This window comes from Alosa sapidissima, chromosome 20 (genome assembly GCF_018492685.1).
Source record: "Alosa sapidissima isolate fAloSap1 chromosome 20, fAloSap1.pri, whole genome shotgun sequence".
NCBI lineage: Eukaryota > Metazoa > Chordata > Actinopteri > Clupeiformes > Clupeidae > Alosa > Alosa sapidissima.
In genome coordinates, this window is record NC_055976.1 from 26864060 (window position 1) to 26881205 (window position 17146).

The 17146-nt window shown below is 45.6% G+C and overlaps 1 long non-coding RNA gene across 1 annotated transcript in view; it reads left to right on the forward strand.

Moving 5' to 3' along the window:
- LOC121694407 overlaps window positions 1-6079 on the forward strand; it is a 6743-nt gene extending 664 nt beyond the window's left edge. The window contains exon 2 of the long non-coding RNA XR_006025747.1: window positions 5965-6079. This is a non-coding gene — a long non-coding RNA (uncharacterized LOC121694407). The remainder of the gene's footprint in view (window positions 1-5964) is intronic.
- Window positions 6080-17146: the final 11067 nt, after the last annotated feature.

Below are 17146 nucleotides of genomic sequence, written 5' to 3' on the forward strand. Positions count from 1 at the left end.
AGTTCCCCTTAAATTTTTTTGGTGTCATTTTTAGATGATGGCGGAAAATGGGCCATATTCACATGTTTCAATTTGTCCTTTGACAGATGCTGATAAAGTGAGAGTCAGTATAAAGTGTGTGTGTGTGTGTGATGGGAGTGAAGATTAATGACAGCACTTGGGCGGATGTGTCTGTGACGCTCCAGGCTGTCGCCCCTGTTGTGAATTCTCCAGGCCTATCTGCAGTGCCCGTATGCTAATGCCTTGCTCTGCCCCGCCCTGGACCCGGTGATGTGTCTTGTTATTTATAACATTATACAGCACGCCGAGATCGCAAATCCTCTGTGGTTACAGTGTGGCGAGGCGAGGGAACCAGTACAACACTCGCATCTCATTAAGGCCCTCCACTTTTTTTCTGGGCTCTCTCTGTGTGTGTGTGTGTGTGTGTGCGCTTGTGTGTGTGTGTGTGTGTGTGTGTGTGTGTGTGTGTGTGTGTGTGTGTGTGTGTGTGTGCGTGTGTGTGTGTGCGTGTGTGTGTGCATGCATGTGTGTCTGTTTTCATGAGTATGCATACGTGTGTGTAGATCTTCTGTGTATGTCTGCACATCTTTGTACAGGTATGTGTGTGTGTGTGTTCATGTAGATAGTGTGCACAGGCACATCTATCTCCAGTCTTTGAAGTGCCGGCGTCTGCAATGCAAGTGCATTAACCTTCCGTCTCGCCGTCGTGGGTTTTTTTTGGGGGGGGGGGGGATGCAAATGGAGCGGGTTGACGCCACTCTGCGGCATTCACAGCCACCTGAGGGAAAGCAATCTGCGTCTCTGGTGTCGATTAAGTGCAACCGGAGTAATCTGTCTCCTCTGTTCGGAGCAGATGGAGTTGTATGTGTGTGCTTTGGTGTTGGTGCGTGTGCAAACACTGGCAGCGACACGAGCAATGAACAGGGAGCGAGACTGCTTGACATCTGCTTCGTCACTGGTTGTGTTGGGGCATTCACACTCACTCCTGTTGCAAATGGTGTTTTTATCTGAGGCTGTGTTGTAAGAATTGCATGGTTAAGAATAGGTTGATTTTATGAATAGAGAGGGAGAAAGAAAAGAAACCTGAGCTTTATGGGGAGAGTGGGAATGACTATACTGTATCTCCTGTCTTAAAAAAAACAAAAAAACATTCCTCTTGGAGACCCGTGTAACAGAAGCAAAAACCTGCTAGGAGCTGCTGAGCTGCTTAAAATGAGGAACCAGCCTTGTTATGTTTGTATGTGTTTGTGTGTGTGTGCTCGTGTGTGGACCTGTGTATAAGCATTTTGTATGTGTGTATGTGAGAGAGAGTGTATTTTATTCATGCAACAGATTTTCACGCTTCCATGCTTGAGATTATTGCCTGGAGCCTCTGTAATGCAATTGTACTTCTGGTTGGAACACCTTCACTGGGCTGGGCAGGCTTGTAAGAGGAAAAACAAACATGCGCACAGTCTGCAGCTGAAGGGGTTTTGAGTAACCCTGAAAGTCTGGTTACCCTTCTAAAGATGCATGCAAAAGCTACCTCGGCAAAGCAAGTCCTTTGCCTTCCCTTTAAAGAGGCCAATAATTGCCCCTCTTCTTCTTCTTTCTGCCATAGTACATATACATACATCTTTGTTGTATGATGGGTTAGGGTTATAATGGGTTAGGGTTATAATGGGTGTCATGAAAAGTGTCATAAACAAGTCATAAACGTTTATGACATAACACTTACTGTATGTTATTAAGTGACATTCATTTTTTTGTCCTAACAAGTTAAGGTTAGGCTTAGGGTTAGGATTGCGGTTAGGGTTAAAGGTTAGGATTAGGGTTAGGGTCAGGGTTCAGTGTCATGTGTTCATGACAGTGTCATGTCACTCTTATGTCGATACTGTCAAGTAAAGTGTTACCTAAAAGTGTTTGCAGAGTAGAGATGACCATAACTATAACCCTAGTTACATAAGTGTATGTTTGTATGTATGTAAAGTATGTTTTTTGGAGGCTTCTGTTGCTGTGTCAGGCGACTCCAATTCAGCCTCTAATGAGGTGCACGCATGGGCCCCGTATCCCCTGCAGTGGCCAGCGATTTGTCTCACTCGTGGGGTTGTCTGGCCCATGATCCCTGGCCAGCCCTGCTGCTCCCCAGGAGGAGAAGGAGAGGGCAGGCGTGTGGCCAGCTCAGGGGGGAGGGCTTGGGGACGATGCTCCCTGAGAGCTGGGTAGGAGAGAGCACAAATAAGAGGGAATTTATGAAGGACATATTGAAAGAAAATATACAAAGATACAATACATTATTTTGTGAATGTTTGTGCTCTGTGTGTGTGTGTGTGTGTGTTTATGAGCATGTGTTTGTGAGTTTGTGTGTACAGGTATGTATGTGTGTGAGAGAGCGTGTGTGTGTGTGCGTGTGTGTGTGTGTGTGTGCGCGCGCGTGTGTGTGTGCGCGTGCGCGTGTGTGTGTGTGCGTGTGCGTGTGTGTCTTCAAGGCAGGCATGGATTAGGAACACACACAGCTGGATATAATGCATCACATGGCTCTGAGTGGAGGGAGTTTTGGCTGCTGTGAGATTCAGTCAATATCTGCCATCCGCTCTGGGCTTCTTCTTAATGTTTTTTTTCCACTTCCTCAAAAGGGGTATTCTATATTTGGGCCGTCCCGATGCTCTTCAAACACCCTGGCCCTGTTTTTCTCGACAACTGACACATTTAAACTTCACTCAGTCATCCAAAAAGTATTGGGAGCAACTGAAGTTTGTTGAAGTTTTTCCTCCCACACACACACACTCACACACTCACACACTCTCATGTCCTTGTAAAAGTTACTCATGGTATTCAAGAACCCCAGGAAATGCCCTACAGCTGAGAGGTGATGGCCTTTGATCCACAGTAGATGGTGTAATTACAGAAATGAAAATGTTCAATGCATCAGAAGTACTGGCTTTTGTCATGAGAATCAAAAAGTAAAACAACAGCACAAAAAAACAGACAATGGCTATTGCTTGACACCTATTTGCCAAAACCACAATCCTCTTCTTTGATGTGAAGCCGGAACTGAACAGCATGTGTGCATCTTTAGGAAAAAGACCAAGAAAAAAAAGACAAAAAATAAAACGTGGCCAATTTGGTTTATAAATGATGCTGAATCGTGGGTTAATTATCTTCTCGGTCTGACACAAATGTAATTACACAGATTAGCACAACAATACACACACCGTTTGGAGAAAAGAGACGGGAGGAGTGGAGAAAATGTTTCTTTTTCCCCTGCATATTTCGACAGGAGGGGTCCTCAATTATTTCCCTTTTCCTCCTCCACATCGCAGCTCTCATCTCTAATTACCTGGAGTTGTGGCGAGCTCTCTTACCCATACAGCCCATGAAATCGGAAGTCTGTTATGCTGTCTGAGTTATAGATATGTCTCCCATGTTTCTTTAGCTCCGCAGAGTTTTCCTGCTCGTGTGTATTCACTGCGGAGCGCTCTTTGTGATGTGTGTTTGTGTGTGTGTGTGTGTGTGTGTGTGTGTGTATGTGTGTGTATGTATGTATGTGGGGCCTCTGTGTGTGTGTGTGTGTGTGTGTGTGTGTGTGTGTGTGTGTGTGTGTGTGTGTGTGTGTGTATGTGTGTACAGTATGTATGTGGGGGCCTGTGTGTGTGTGTGTGTGTGTGTGTGTGTATGTATGTGGGGCCTCTGTGTGTGTGTGTGTGTGTGTTTGGCGGCATGGCTCCAGAGTAGAGTGAGGGGACTGGTGAAGGATGCCTTTTCTTCCACATGGCATCTGGTGCTCTGTGGTGTGGTTGAGGCGGAGCTGCATATTGGATGTGAATGGCTGCACGCAGCGACAGGATGTTGAATGGGGGCCATTGACGAGGCTGTCTACCCGTTACGCTCTGTGGTGAGGTGCTCTCGGCCATTTCTCTCTTCCTCTCTTTTTTCTCTGTCACCCTCTTTTTTCCTCTCTCTCTCTCGTCCCCATCTCTCTCTTTCTCTATGCCACTCTTTCTTTCCTTCTCTCTCTCCATCTCTCTTTTTCTCTGTCACCCTCTTCTTCCCTCTCTCTGTCACTCTCTCTTTCCCATCTCTCTCTCTCTCCCTCTTTCTTTCTCTCTGTCACTCTCTCTTTACCATCTGTTCCTCTTCTCCATCTCTTTTCCTCTCTCCGTAATTGTGTATAGCTGTCAGAGGTTCCCATTGCCAGTATATCACTAGCCCTCTTCATCATTATCTCCAGCTCGGCATGAAGGCATCTCTCTCTCTCTCTCTCTCTCTCTCTTACACAAACACAAACAGACATACACACACACACACACACACACACACACACACACACACACACACACACACACACACACACACACACACAGTGTACACATATACACACCCCCATGTACAGTGTCCAAATTGTCCCTATCATCACCACATAATGTGTTTGACCGCACCACACTGAACTTGCCCCCACTTTCAGCAAATCATCATCATCATGATGAGTGTTAATGGAGTGGATTGGGTAACCCCCCTCTTGTTCTCTCTTCCTTTATCTTTGTCTCTCTCTCTCTCTCTCTCTCTCTCTCTCTTGCACCTCTTTCCTTCTCTCTCTCCTCCCTCTTTCCCTCTCTCTGTCTCTCTTTCTCTCTCCTTCATCTTTCCCTCTCTCTCTCTCCCTCTCTCTCCTCTCCCTCTCTCTCCTCTCTCTCTCCCTCTCTATCCTCTCTCTCTCTCCCTCTCTCCTCTCTCTCTCCCTCTCTCTACTCCCTCTTTCCCTCTCTCTGCCTCTCTTTCCCTCTCTCCATCCCTTCCCTCACCCATTCTGACTCAGGATGTTCAAGGCTGCTAATAAAGGCCAGACTGACCAGCTGGGTATCTTTCCCCATTTCCTCTACTCTCCGAGAGATGTCACCAGCAGTGGCCCTGCCTCTCTCCCACGTCCAGCTCCTGACCGCCCAGCTCTTTGAACACCTGAACCCACTGAACGGTGCATTACCTGTCCGACTGTCACCGCTCCACTCCCAGCCAGCCAACGTGTTTCTTTTTCCCTTCTTTTTCATTCATTTCCCCCTCCATTTTTTACATTGCCTCTTTTTTCACATTTAAGTCCAACCACACACACACACACACACACACACACACACACACACACACACACACACACACACACACACACACGTGCGGGGGTGTACCTCGAGGCGATCCAGGAGAGTAAACCAAGAGACGCTCGTTTACGTGCCTTCCCCAACGCACTCAGCCTCTCCCTCCTGCCGGACCGAACTCCCCAGAGCGAAAAACTGCAGACGCTGAGCCCCCTTTACACCACACACACACACACACACACCCTCCCTTCTCCTCTCTCCCCACACATACTTCTGCAGAAGCAATGGAACTGAGCTTTGAAGTCCTAGTTCTTCCCGGGCCCAACAGCGTCTAATTATGCTCCGCAGTCGATGCCTTATCGGAGCCAGTTTTCCTTCTGGGTCTGCCTGCTGCTGCATCTCCCCCCGTTGCCAGTGCATTAATGAACTGCAGAGAATAGAGACGGTCACTATTTCCTAAACTAGGACTAAAGGTGAAAGGAAAGCGATTAAGTGTAGCGGCAACACGGCACACCGTTTGTTTCTGGAGCTTTGATCACTCTCCTGAATGCTTGCACAAACACACACACACACACACACACACACACACACACGCACACACACACACACATACAGTGCAGGCACACACACACACACGCACGCACACACACACACATACAGGCACACACACACACACACGCACACATACAGGCACACACACACACACACACACACACACACACACACACACACACACACACACACATACACACACACACACACTTAGCTACACACACAGACACATGCAGACACAAACGAGTGGAGGTTATGAGGAGGTAAATAGAGAGAGATCTCAGCGGGGTGCTTCCACTAACCCTGTGTAGGTGTGCTGAGAGCTAATGTTACGCTGCCTTCACAGATCGTGCCTCAAGAGATGGCGGAGAACTGCTTCTGGATCAAAGTGAAGGAGGAGAAGTTTGAGAATCCAGACCTCCTGGCCCAGCTGTCCCTGAACTTCTCTTCCAAGACCAGAGGTAGGCAGCGGTGGTCCTTCCTTTTACAGGGCTCATTAGTCTCTCTCTCTCTCTCTCTCTCTCTCTCTCTCTCTCTTTCTCTTTCTGTGTCACTCTGCACACACTCAGACACAGAGGGCCAGATGTAATAACGTTTTTGCGCCCACTTCAGGCAGATTTGTTTTGCAATGTGCGTGTAAAATCATTGCGAGGTATGTACAAACAGGCCGCAAAACTGCTTGTCGCGGGAGCTGAAAGTGGCAGATTGCGTCATGTCATGTCATGCATATGCATTCATGGGAGGATCCAGGGGAAAGTGGGAGTTTAGCGTAAAAAGATGGGAGGGGAAGAGTAAAGAGCGCCTAGTTATGTATTTCACAGTATGTACAAAGACTGCTCTTGAAAGTGCACGTCTATTCTGCGCCTAAATACTTCCGCCTTGTAAAAGCAGGTGTTAATCCAAATTGCAGTTCAATGCCTTTCAAAGACAACAGAATCGCTATTTAGAGCACCAGTTTTTGTGGTGAAAGTATTTGTATTACCAAAAGCAACCTTAACTTTTGTTAGTCTTTCGAATGTCTTACTTTCACTTTCACGTCATTCACTTAAACTTTCCTACTTGCTAGATTTGACCAATCTTCCATAGCCTATGTGCACAAGTAGTTTGAGTAGAACTACTAATCTTTATTATCTCCCTGCTTGTTTACATCTTATCATGTATGTATGGTATTATTTCATGATCGCTAAACATTTGATCCTTTTTAAGGTTGTCATCAGTTAACTTCATTCAACTGCACTTGTATGTAGGCGCTGCCATTCAGTTGTGGACGTTCGTAAATTGTGTTTATGGGCGGAGAAAGGCAGAGAAATGTGCAGTTTACACTAAGGATTGAACGATTGATAAATACGACGCAAACTTGGGTCTGACAGCGTTCACAATCTGCGGTGTGTCCATGACGCTGATAACGCTACGTTCGCAGATGTACGTACATCTGGCCCAGGGTTTCTCTCCATCTCTTCCTCCCTATCTCTCTCTTTATCTCTCTCCGCTTACAGGCACATACACACTCTCTCTCTCTCTCTCCGTCATATCCTGTCATTCACATAGACATTTACACACAGGCCCTCAAGTACAGCCCTTGCATTTTGTTTTGTCAAACTGTCCCTGTGTGGCAACAGCTTTCATCTCCCCAAACTGTAGGAAACGATTTGTTTTCCTGAAATCTCAATTATCTTTTTTAGAAAACTGCCTTTCATCCAGCAATCCCTTTGCCAATTAGTTGGGTTAGTCGCACTAGAGTATTTTGTTTTAATGCACGCAAAGCTGCTCTGAGTGATTGTGAGAGATGCTCTCTCCTCTCTCTCTCTCTCTCTCTCTGTGTGTGTGTGTGTGTGTGTGTGTGTGTGTGTCTCTGTCTGTGTGTGTGTGTCTGTGTGTCTGTCTCTGTGTGTGTGTGTGTGTGTGTGTGAGTGAGTGAGTGAGTGTGTGCTGAGGCAATGTTGATATTCAGTAATGACAGAGTGGGGAGTTTGAGAGAGTAGGGACCACCAGTACTGAGGGCACCACTAAGACTTCATTAATTAGAGAAAGGGGAAATCATAGTGATTGCCTTAATGCCAGATTGCAGAAGAAGAAACTTGCAAAAAGCACACTTCAGTTTGCCTGTCAGTGGCTGAGGGAAGAAAGTTCTTGTGCTGTTGCCAGTTGGCCAACCTCCCTCAACAGCTTTGCAAGGTTGAAGTATGCGACAACCTACTAAGTGAGCATCACACACTAGCATAGGTGTCTATTTTCTTTTACCCAGAATGCTCTGCAATTGGTATCCTTATGTGCACAGGGTTCCATGTTTTCATGTCTGTCAGGCAGAGTACATGAAAAGGCATTGTGTGGGTTTGGACATTTGAGTTCTCCGCACACCTTATCATTTTCTCTCAGTCCCCGATGCCATCCTTTTAACTTCCAGACAGCATACCACTCACACAGGTTCAAGAATATAACACCAAAGTGCTTCCCTTTCAAAGAGCTCAAATGCACAGCGTTTTAGTCGAGACACCTGGGAGTTACTGGGAGGACCTCATGCAGATAGGAATTAAAGAGAGGAAAACAGGAGGGATGGAAAGGAAGTGATGAAAGAGTGAGTCAGAGTTCTGACGCAGCAGCTGATTGGTGCGAATGCACACACACACCTCTGTTTGGCTTCCTGCATCACCGCTGCTTTGAAGAGATGTCCAGAATAAGCACTAACTCATCTCTCACACATACTCTGAACCTCATGTGCAAGTCCCCTCCCACAAACAATCTCTTTCGCACGCACGCACGCACACACGCACACATGCACACACACACACACACCCACACATGCTCTGAACCTCACATGCAAGTCTCCTCCCACAAACAATCTCTTATGCACGCACACTCGCACACACGCACACACGCACACACACACCTCACTTCTCTATCTTCCAGTTGTGCCACTGTTTTCTGTCCATGTTCACATTAAAGGTGTACTTTGATTAGTGCTTCGGTACTCTAGGCCAACAAGCTTTCAGTTCAAAAACACAACACAGTGACTAATTACTGTGAGCTGTCACATCTCTATGATCCTGTTATGGTGTTGGTTCACCAGGGTCCTTTGTGGGGGTGTGGTCCTTTAATCCTGGTTACCAGCATCTGCTTCTCTCGTCGCTGAAACACCTAGGTCTCTTCCTGTTTTGTGCCTGCTCTCTGTCATCCAAGTGTTTCTCCTTCCATCTTCCCACACACGTGCACATGTACACATACTCACATACTCACATGCACTTTTTATTTTTATTTTGGTGTGATACCATTTTAGAGACCCAAGCAGTGAAGCTGTGGGAACCCTATTGTTTTTGTTCTCATTATTTTTTTTTATTATTATTCCCAATTTCCCACCTCGTAAAAGTGTTCCAGTGACATGAAACTTCACAACATGGTTCCCAATTTCTTCCACTACTCAGACATCCAACACAAGTTTCTGCACCTATAGGGGGTGCTGTAATAGCCGAATGTGTGTTTTCGGTTCATATTTCAAGTACAGTGTGGATCAGACTCAAAATTCCTTCCCCATGTCAATCTATGAAGTATTTTGTAGCTTTGGCTCAATGGTGTTCTACTCTAAAAAATGTAAAATTTCCCCAACTTTTTCAAAGACAAAAAAAAAAAAAAAAAAAAATGAGTCTGAGGCCATTTTCTTTCAATCTTTGTTCCAAATTGGCTGGACTGTCAAGTTGCCTTTAAATTCCTTCAATTTTCATTGTGTTTGTTTTTGAGTTAGCCCATGCCATTGCCAAGTAGCCTACTTTAAAGCAATGTCACAAGCTCTTGTTGAAATCTAGAAAATAACAGCACCCACGCAAAAGGCTATGAAACAACACCAACAGCCTAGTTTACACAAAAACTTGTTAATGTGCTAACTGGCATCTATTTGAAATGTTGTCAGCAAAGTTGTAATGTGAAAAGTCCAAGCTACATAATGACATTAATCTCTCATATGCATGAGGCCCATACAGCATCACAAGCACACGCTAAAAGTTTTCTTGTAAAAACATAAAGCCTATGGAACCATCACCTCACGTTATGGATAATGAAGCTGCTCTGACGGGAGGTAGCGTAATTTTATGAGCATAGTTGCTGTTAAATAGTCGCTGGGGATCGAAATACTTCAACACCGGCAAACATTCTTTTTAAGGGGGAAGACATAACATGTATTGAAGCTTTTGGGAACACCTTGGATAAACTTGAAAGCTGACTACATAGATTATTCTACTTGCAATTGCCGTTGTCCTTGACCTGGCAGTTCCAAGGCAAGCCATTTTAACATTTAAAGATATGGCAAGCCATTTGCACTAGATAAACTTGAGAGCAGAGGAAAGATTGATTAGGCTACTTGCCATTGTGTGTGCATCCATGGTAAGCCGTTTTAACATTTAAAGTTATGGCAAGCTAATCTGCAATTAGAATTATGACTGGAAGTAACTATAGATATTGATAATAAACTAAATATATAGTTCAATTTCATGTTCAATTTTGTAAATTTTGTCAAAAAAAGCAATTCATGCTTTCGACCATTGGTTTGGGCATTTTATTGTAAAAACAAAGAACCGGTTCAGGAACCACTTTGGCACCGACCCCGTTTTAAAAGTATTGATTTAGCACCGGTATAGGATAAAAAACAAACTATACCCAACCATATCCATTAGCTCCCTCTTTTCCACTCGAACCTCCCCTCCCTGCTTCTTCACCTTTCCTTCCCAACCTCTAGAGTTGTTTATTCTTCTCCAGCGTTTCATTACTTGCTCTCTCCTCGTTTATTATTCTGTTTTTATTCGGCGCTCGGGCCTTTTAAAAATAGACGCGCTCGGGCTTTGGCGCGGGAGCTGCGGAGGTGAGTGCTGAACCAGGAGCTGGAAGCGTCGGGGAGCACGGAGGGAAGGGCCCGCGGGGAGTCACCTCTGCTAGATTCCTATCAATTACGCCTGCAGCCAAGCCTCTGAATCAGCAATTACCCGCCCCATTGTTGAAACGTGGCTTTTGCACGGTCATGAATGAAATATGGCTCTGTTAAATGTTTTATGTCAAGAAAAGCACAATTGCTGTGGTAAACTCTGAAGTAACAGAAGTTTTCTTTGAGATGAAAATGCGTGTGTTTGTGTGTGTGTGTGTGTGTGTGTGTGTGTGTGTGTGTGTGTGTGTGTGTGTGTGAGTGTGTGTGTGTGTGTGTGTGTGTGTGTGTTGCAGAGAATGTGTGTGAGTGTGTTTGTATTCAGCATCAGAGGAATGACATCTGCCTATACTCGGCCCAGCCTGTATTTCTTGACCACAGGCTGTAAAAATGCTCGCAGGTCACCTCGCGCGATGGCACCTCGGGTTCTGAGTCAGATGATGAGTCACCGTCCCTTTGGCACTTGCTTTTATTTAGTTGTCCTGGCTAACAGTGTCGGATGTTGGGATAGATGCTTTAGGGAGGGAAGAGGCATAGGCCATGGGGATATAAAATGTGTCTCCCACAGGGCTGGCTCAGGAAAAGGTGGGAAATGTCTTTGTTAGGTTGTCTGTCCCTGCCACTAACTATAAGGGCTTTCAGACATACGTGTAAGACCGGAGGTTCTGCGGATGTTAAACGGTTGGGCCGTACTGTATATCTGAACAACATAAATGGTCTGTTCTACTGCTCCCCTAGTATTTCCTCCTGACATTATGCAAACAAAGCGTAGAACATTCACACCTAGTGAGATGGCGTGTCGATGAAGTTTCTTTTGTGCGTTCATGTGGCAGGGGCACTTAAATGCCATCGTCATGATGGAGTGGCATAGTGCTGTCTAGAAAATCTCCGACCTGGAAAGACAAAGACATCACAGAGCTACTGTCCATTAGGGCAGACAGCATTGTGATAGAACACGTGAAGGGAATGGCAAGAGACACATTGATGTAGCCTACAACCGCATCGCAAGGCCAAAGGAATTCAAAAGACCAAATCATCATAAGCAGAAGGTGCTGAAAAGGCACCTTTTGACGACAATAAGAGTAAGAGTATTTAATAAATTGTTAGCCAACACAATCTGTTTTCTGTTCATTGATAGCCTTAACAAAGGTCCTCTGCAAAGCTCCACTGTAGCTGTTAACCTTTCAGAGTTCTGTCTCTGTCTCTGTGCCTCTGTCCATGAGATGTCTCTGGGTATAATCTCACTATCTCCTCTTTGGCTCTGGAATTCTCTTCAAAAGTTTACTTTGTCCACCTACGCAGTGCACACACACACCCACACTACCTGTCTTGTTCTCTGTTGATATGGGAAACATGAATGGAGTGGTATCTCATTTAATCCCTGATTAGTTCCTGCAATTCCTGTCAGCTATTGGATATTTGCATTTCCAGACACATTTACTCCTCTAAATTACCAAGATGTCTTCATCATTTTGTAGTTGCCATATGTACATGTTGTAGACTATAAATAATAAAAGTGTGAAACCGTAGGCATGTATCCTCCTGATAATGTCAAACCTCAAAATAATATTTCCCTGAACCAATAGATAATATAGTCTTCCATTATCTCCTCTTGTTCACCATTTGAGTTGATTTTATTCTCCTCTCTCTCCTACCATCCTTGCTGTACAAGAGCGTAGCCTTCGCCAGACCTCTGACTACGGCCAGCGCATTCCTTCGTAATGGCAGCTTAACCAGAGAAGGAAAAGAATGATTATCAACAGGGGGTTTCTAGCTGTGCGCCTGGCCTCTAGAGATGATCGGATTCCTACTGCATTTCCAATTAGGCCTCCAGAATCACAGCAACATCCTACTACTCCCGCCAGCCAGTCAGCCATATTGACTGAGCCTTTGAGGAAATGAGATGTAACATTAGCCCATGTCCAGCAGTGCTCTGCTCATTTAGTCTCTGGTCTTCCCGGACCTGGGTGTAGGGATACCTTAGTTGCCGTAGTGACTCAATGTATTACTTGTTTTTCTCCTCCTCATTTTTGTTTTTAATGTTGCTTGTTTTTTTACCCTTTCGCAATCGACCGCGCTCTTCCTGCCATTAGTGGGAGGGAATAGCTTGGACGACCTTTCGCTGAATGTGCTGGCCAGGCCTTAGCATGAGATTCTCCTGCTGATGACCTGGGCTCTCGCCTGTCACTCACCTTGCCACTATAGATCAGCTCGGCTTCAATGGGGGTGGGTCCCCTGCGGGTTCCACACACACACACACACACACAGTCTCTCTCTCTCTCGGTTGGTTTGCAAGGGCTTTGCAGGAAATGAGAGTGGTTCCCACTCTTTTATTGCGCTGTCTATTTGCACAGTCTGCTTCAAGTCTCCTCTGCATTCATTTCACTCCAATTCTGTTTTCCTTGTACCTTGTCATTGTTTGGCCTCTCTACCCCTCCTCCTCTCTGTAACACTCTACTCTCTCATTCTCTCTCTCCCTCTCTTCTCTCTCTTTCTCTCTCGTTCACTCTCCCCACATGGTGGTATCAATCAATGGCTCAGCCCGTGTTCGGCTCGAGGATCAAATCAGATGCACTGGTAGATTGAGCGCGTAGCATGGCCTGCTGCATTTGAAAAGCAATTCTCTTGGCCAGCTTCTCTGTTCTGTTGAAATAAGATTGTTGTTGGCAAACTTTTTTTCCCTCTTCTCCCCTCTTTCTCTCCTGCGACGAGACCGTTCCTCCTACTCCCTTTTGTCCTAATAGGTTTTCCTTTCAAGCGACCGACTACTAAACAGACAGTGGGCACATGCCATCTTGTAATGATGACATGGCCTCTTCCCTACTCCTCCTCTCTCTCCTGGTGTCTGTATGGTGGCTGTTCATGTATTTTTCTACGCCTCAAAGAAATTGCCATTCCCTTAGAGTTTAATTAACTCTGTTGGAAGACTCTCATTCTTGCTTTTCTTTGTTTTCTCACAAACAGTTGGTGGAGAAAAAATGAAAAGAAAAAAAAAATAATAATCCCGGGCTTTTCTTTCTCACACACAAGTGTATATTGAATTGCCGGTATGAAGCTCAACTAGCTGTATCTGTGTTCAGCAGCCTACCGCGGTCATGTCAGGGCTGTTGTTGGATGAGAGATAAAGGTTGAAGCAGGTTTTGAATACTGTTACCCCGTGCTTGTTGCTTACTCATATTCAATGCACATGAGTGAGACACATGAATATGTGAGACGTGGAGCGAGTGTTTCCTGTCCAAGTGGCCCGATAGACCAGGTGGTCACCCACTCCCCCCCCCCCCCCCAATGCTGCCATATTGTTAAACAACCTCGTTGGTTCCCTGTTGCAGGTATTCCTTTATATGTGGAATTTCTTGTCCTTGTCATTTTGATCTGAATGTATTGCACTATTTTTCTATTTTTCTATTTACATTTAAGCATTTATTATGTCATATAGGTTTAGTCAGATTTTTTTTTTTTTTTTTTTTTCCGCATGTCCAAATTTCCGTCAAGGATTCCCGGGACACTGAAAGACGAAAGACGAAACTTGGTGGGCATGTAACCCCATATGGATAGCATGGAACCATCGTTTTTCGTTTTGATCTGTAGCCTCCCCGCTGGACCTCACCCCCCGAAAGGAGGGTAGGGCAGACACAGTTTTCTGTGAATATCTCGAGAACCGTAAGGTTTAGGAGGATCTTTTTTTTTTTGTATGTTGATCTCAAGGGGCCATGTCAACCCATTCCATAACCACTCATTTCATGTATAGCGCCACCTAGTTAAACACAAAAAAGTAAAAATGAGGTGTTGTAATCGCAGGTATCTGTGACCTAACATAGTCAAAACTGCATGAAATTGAAAGTGTAGGATCATTATGACACCCTCCGAATGCATGCCAAGTTTTGTGAACTTTCGTTCATGGGGGGGCCTTACAATAAAATAATTTATGTGTACATTTAGTGACCGTACACCATCAAGGATTCCTGGGACACTGAAAGACCGGGGTACACGAAACACATGGTACACATGGATGGCATGGAACCATCGTTTTTTGTTTTGATCTGTAGCCCCCCCGCTGTACTGGACTAGGGGTGGGGCAGACACAGTTTTCTGTGAATATCTTGAGAACCGTAGGGCCTAGGATGACCAATTTTTTCCGTATGTTTGCCTCCAGGGGTCATGTTAACCCATTCCATGTGCACACATGTGCATAAACAGACACACACGCACACACATACATTCACAGTAATCATACGTATGACACATACTCACACAGTAGACATATGTACGCATGCATGCACATGCACAAACACACATACGCAGGCAAACACACACACACACACACACACACACACACACACACACACACACAAACACACACACAAACACACACACACACACACACACACACACCCACACACATAAACATAAACATGTACACGCACACATGCACACAATTCAAGAATTTCTCAGAATTATGAACAGGCAAGATGGGGGTGGGGTTGTATAAAATTAATTTTACATGTGAAATCTATGAACTAATCATGTTTTGGTACCTGTCGCCTAGCAGATACCAGTGAGAATTGAGTGTGGCAATTTAGTGAGACAGTTAGAATCATATAGGCCTTTCAGCGTGATTTATTTTTGTGGAAAAAATGTGCTGGACTGGGCGGCGGTCATATTTTGTACCGCTCTGCGGTACATCTAGTTGTCTTGTATGAACAACAACCAAAGCCATCTCAGGAAACACAGCAGAGAGCACGTTGCAGTTCTTGCATACGTGTCAATCAGGCTTTTTTTCTTTTTCTTTTTCATACAATCATCTGTCAAGTCCACCCTCCCACTTTGTGTCGGTGGTGGCGGTGGAGACGGTTGCCTTCGATCGTTCTCCGGCTGCTATCTCTCCCTAATCTTCGGCCCTAATGCCTCCTGTTCCATCTCCAGGCAGATCCCCGCTGTCACCTCCATGTTCAATAGTGACAGGCTTTGACCCTCCATCACTGCCTTAAAGGTCAGCCCCTGAAAACAGAACCCCTCACACACACACGTACACACATGCACACACACACACACACACTCCTCCCGTATGCTCTTGCCCATTGAGCTCCGGTCGCGGCTGCAAAGCCCCGGCAGCAAGCCCGGTAATGACCCCTGCGCGGCTGCCCATAATGATGGCATCAGTGGGGGTTTAGTGGCTCCCCGGCTCTCTAATAACTCCCTAATAACTTGGTTAACACCGGGGCTGTGCTCTCTCTGATCAAAGCCCCCTCGGCTGTTAGCTGCCTCACATGATGCGTGTGTGTGTGTGTGCGTGTGTGTGTGTGTGGGTGTGTGACTCCACACACACACACACTCCACCCTCATCCCTTCATGCCTCTTTGTACCCCCTTCCCACTCGTTCGTTTGAGCAACACTTGCACTCAGACGGCCAAAGCCAACACACACAGCACTGTGTGCGAACCCCACCCCCCATCGAAAAACAAAACCAAACCATCTTTTATCAGCATGGCAGGATCATGCTTTTAATCATGGATCATACCACATGTGTGTAGTTCAGTGATTCTGTCACAGATTGGACTGGTTTTGATGTTTGAAAAATCACTAGAAATACCTGTTGCTGGGCTTAATGGATATTCTTCATGTACTGCCTGCTCAAGGATTCCAACACACTGATAAAAATAGAAAACTGACCTCTCAGAAACCTCTATTGTTCCATGCAATAGAGCCATTTGAATATAGCATAGAGGAGGACTGCAGGATCTGTCGTCTGCATGGCTTTGTTTAGGGGCCTTTTGTCTGTATCCTGTCTGTGTGTCTCTGCACAAGCATGCTGTTTGCTCTGTCTTCAATCCTGAGTCCTACACTAAACCAAACTCCAGGCGTTGTTTCATCATATTGGCAATACATGATTGACTTGACTTGACTACAAAGTCCTATAGAATGAGTGGTGAGGTCTGGAAATTATATGTCACAACCAAGCTGCTATTTTTAATTGTGTATAAGGAAGACAAGGTGGTAAAAACTGTCCAGACTGTGTTACTTCCACGGTTAGCCCAGCTTCACCAAAGTCCTTTTAGGCAAGTCACTCCACTCGGCGGCCATTTGACAACGCTTTTTGGGCACCCGTCGGGCATCCATTTCGGCAGAAATGCACGTGTGCAAGGCTTCACGACACCAATCTTGCTCCAGCGGCAAGATCACAACAGATGATTGGCACGATGTCTTCACAACACACCATATGATTGGCTCAATGTATTCACATCACACCACACGATTGGCTCAATGTATTCACATGTCGACGTTTTGCCCAGGAAGGGGTGGGATATGTGTAGACAACGGCCATAATTGCGTGACAAACTAAATGGAGTATTTTTTGAGTGCTGTGTCTCCACATTAGAAAGTCTCTGGCTTCACCCAGTCTGAGTTGGAGCTGTTGTCTTGCTACCAGAGCTCTGCTGCACACCTCAGAGTGCCCGAGGAGGAGGTTTCGGGCTGATTGTGTTTTTTTTTTTCAGTGCCAATGGTCCAGCATGGTGCCTGTGGCAGACACACACAGCCAGGGAAGCACAAATGTGCGCCCGCACCGGGATTGTTAGATTAGCAGCTTGCTTGTAGCACCAGTGTAAAATAATAAAGCTGGCTTTTG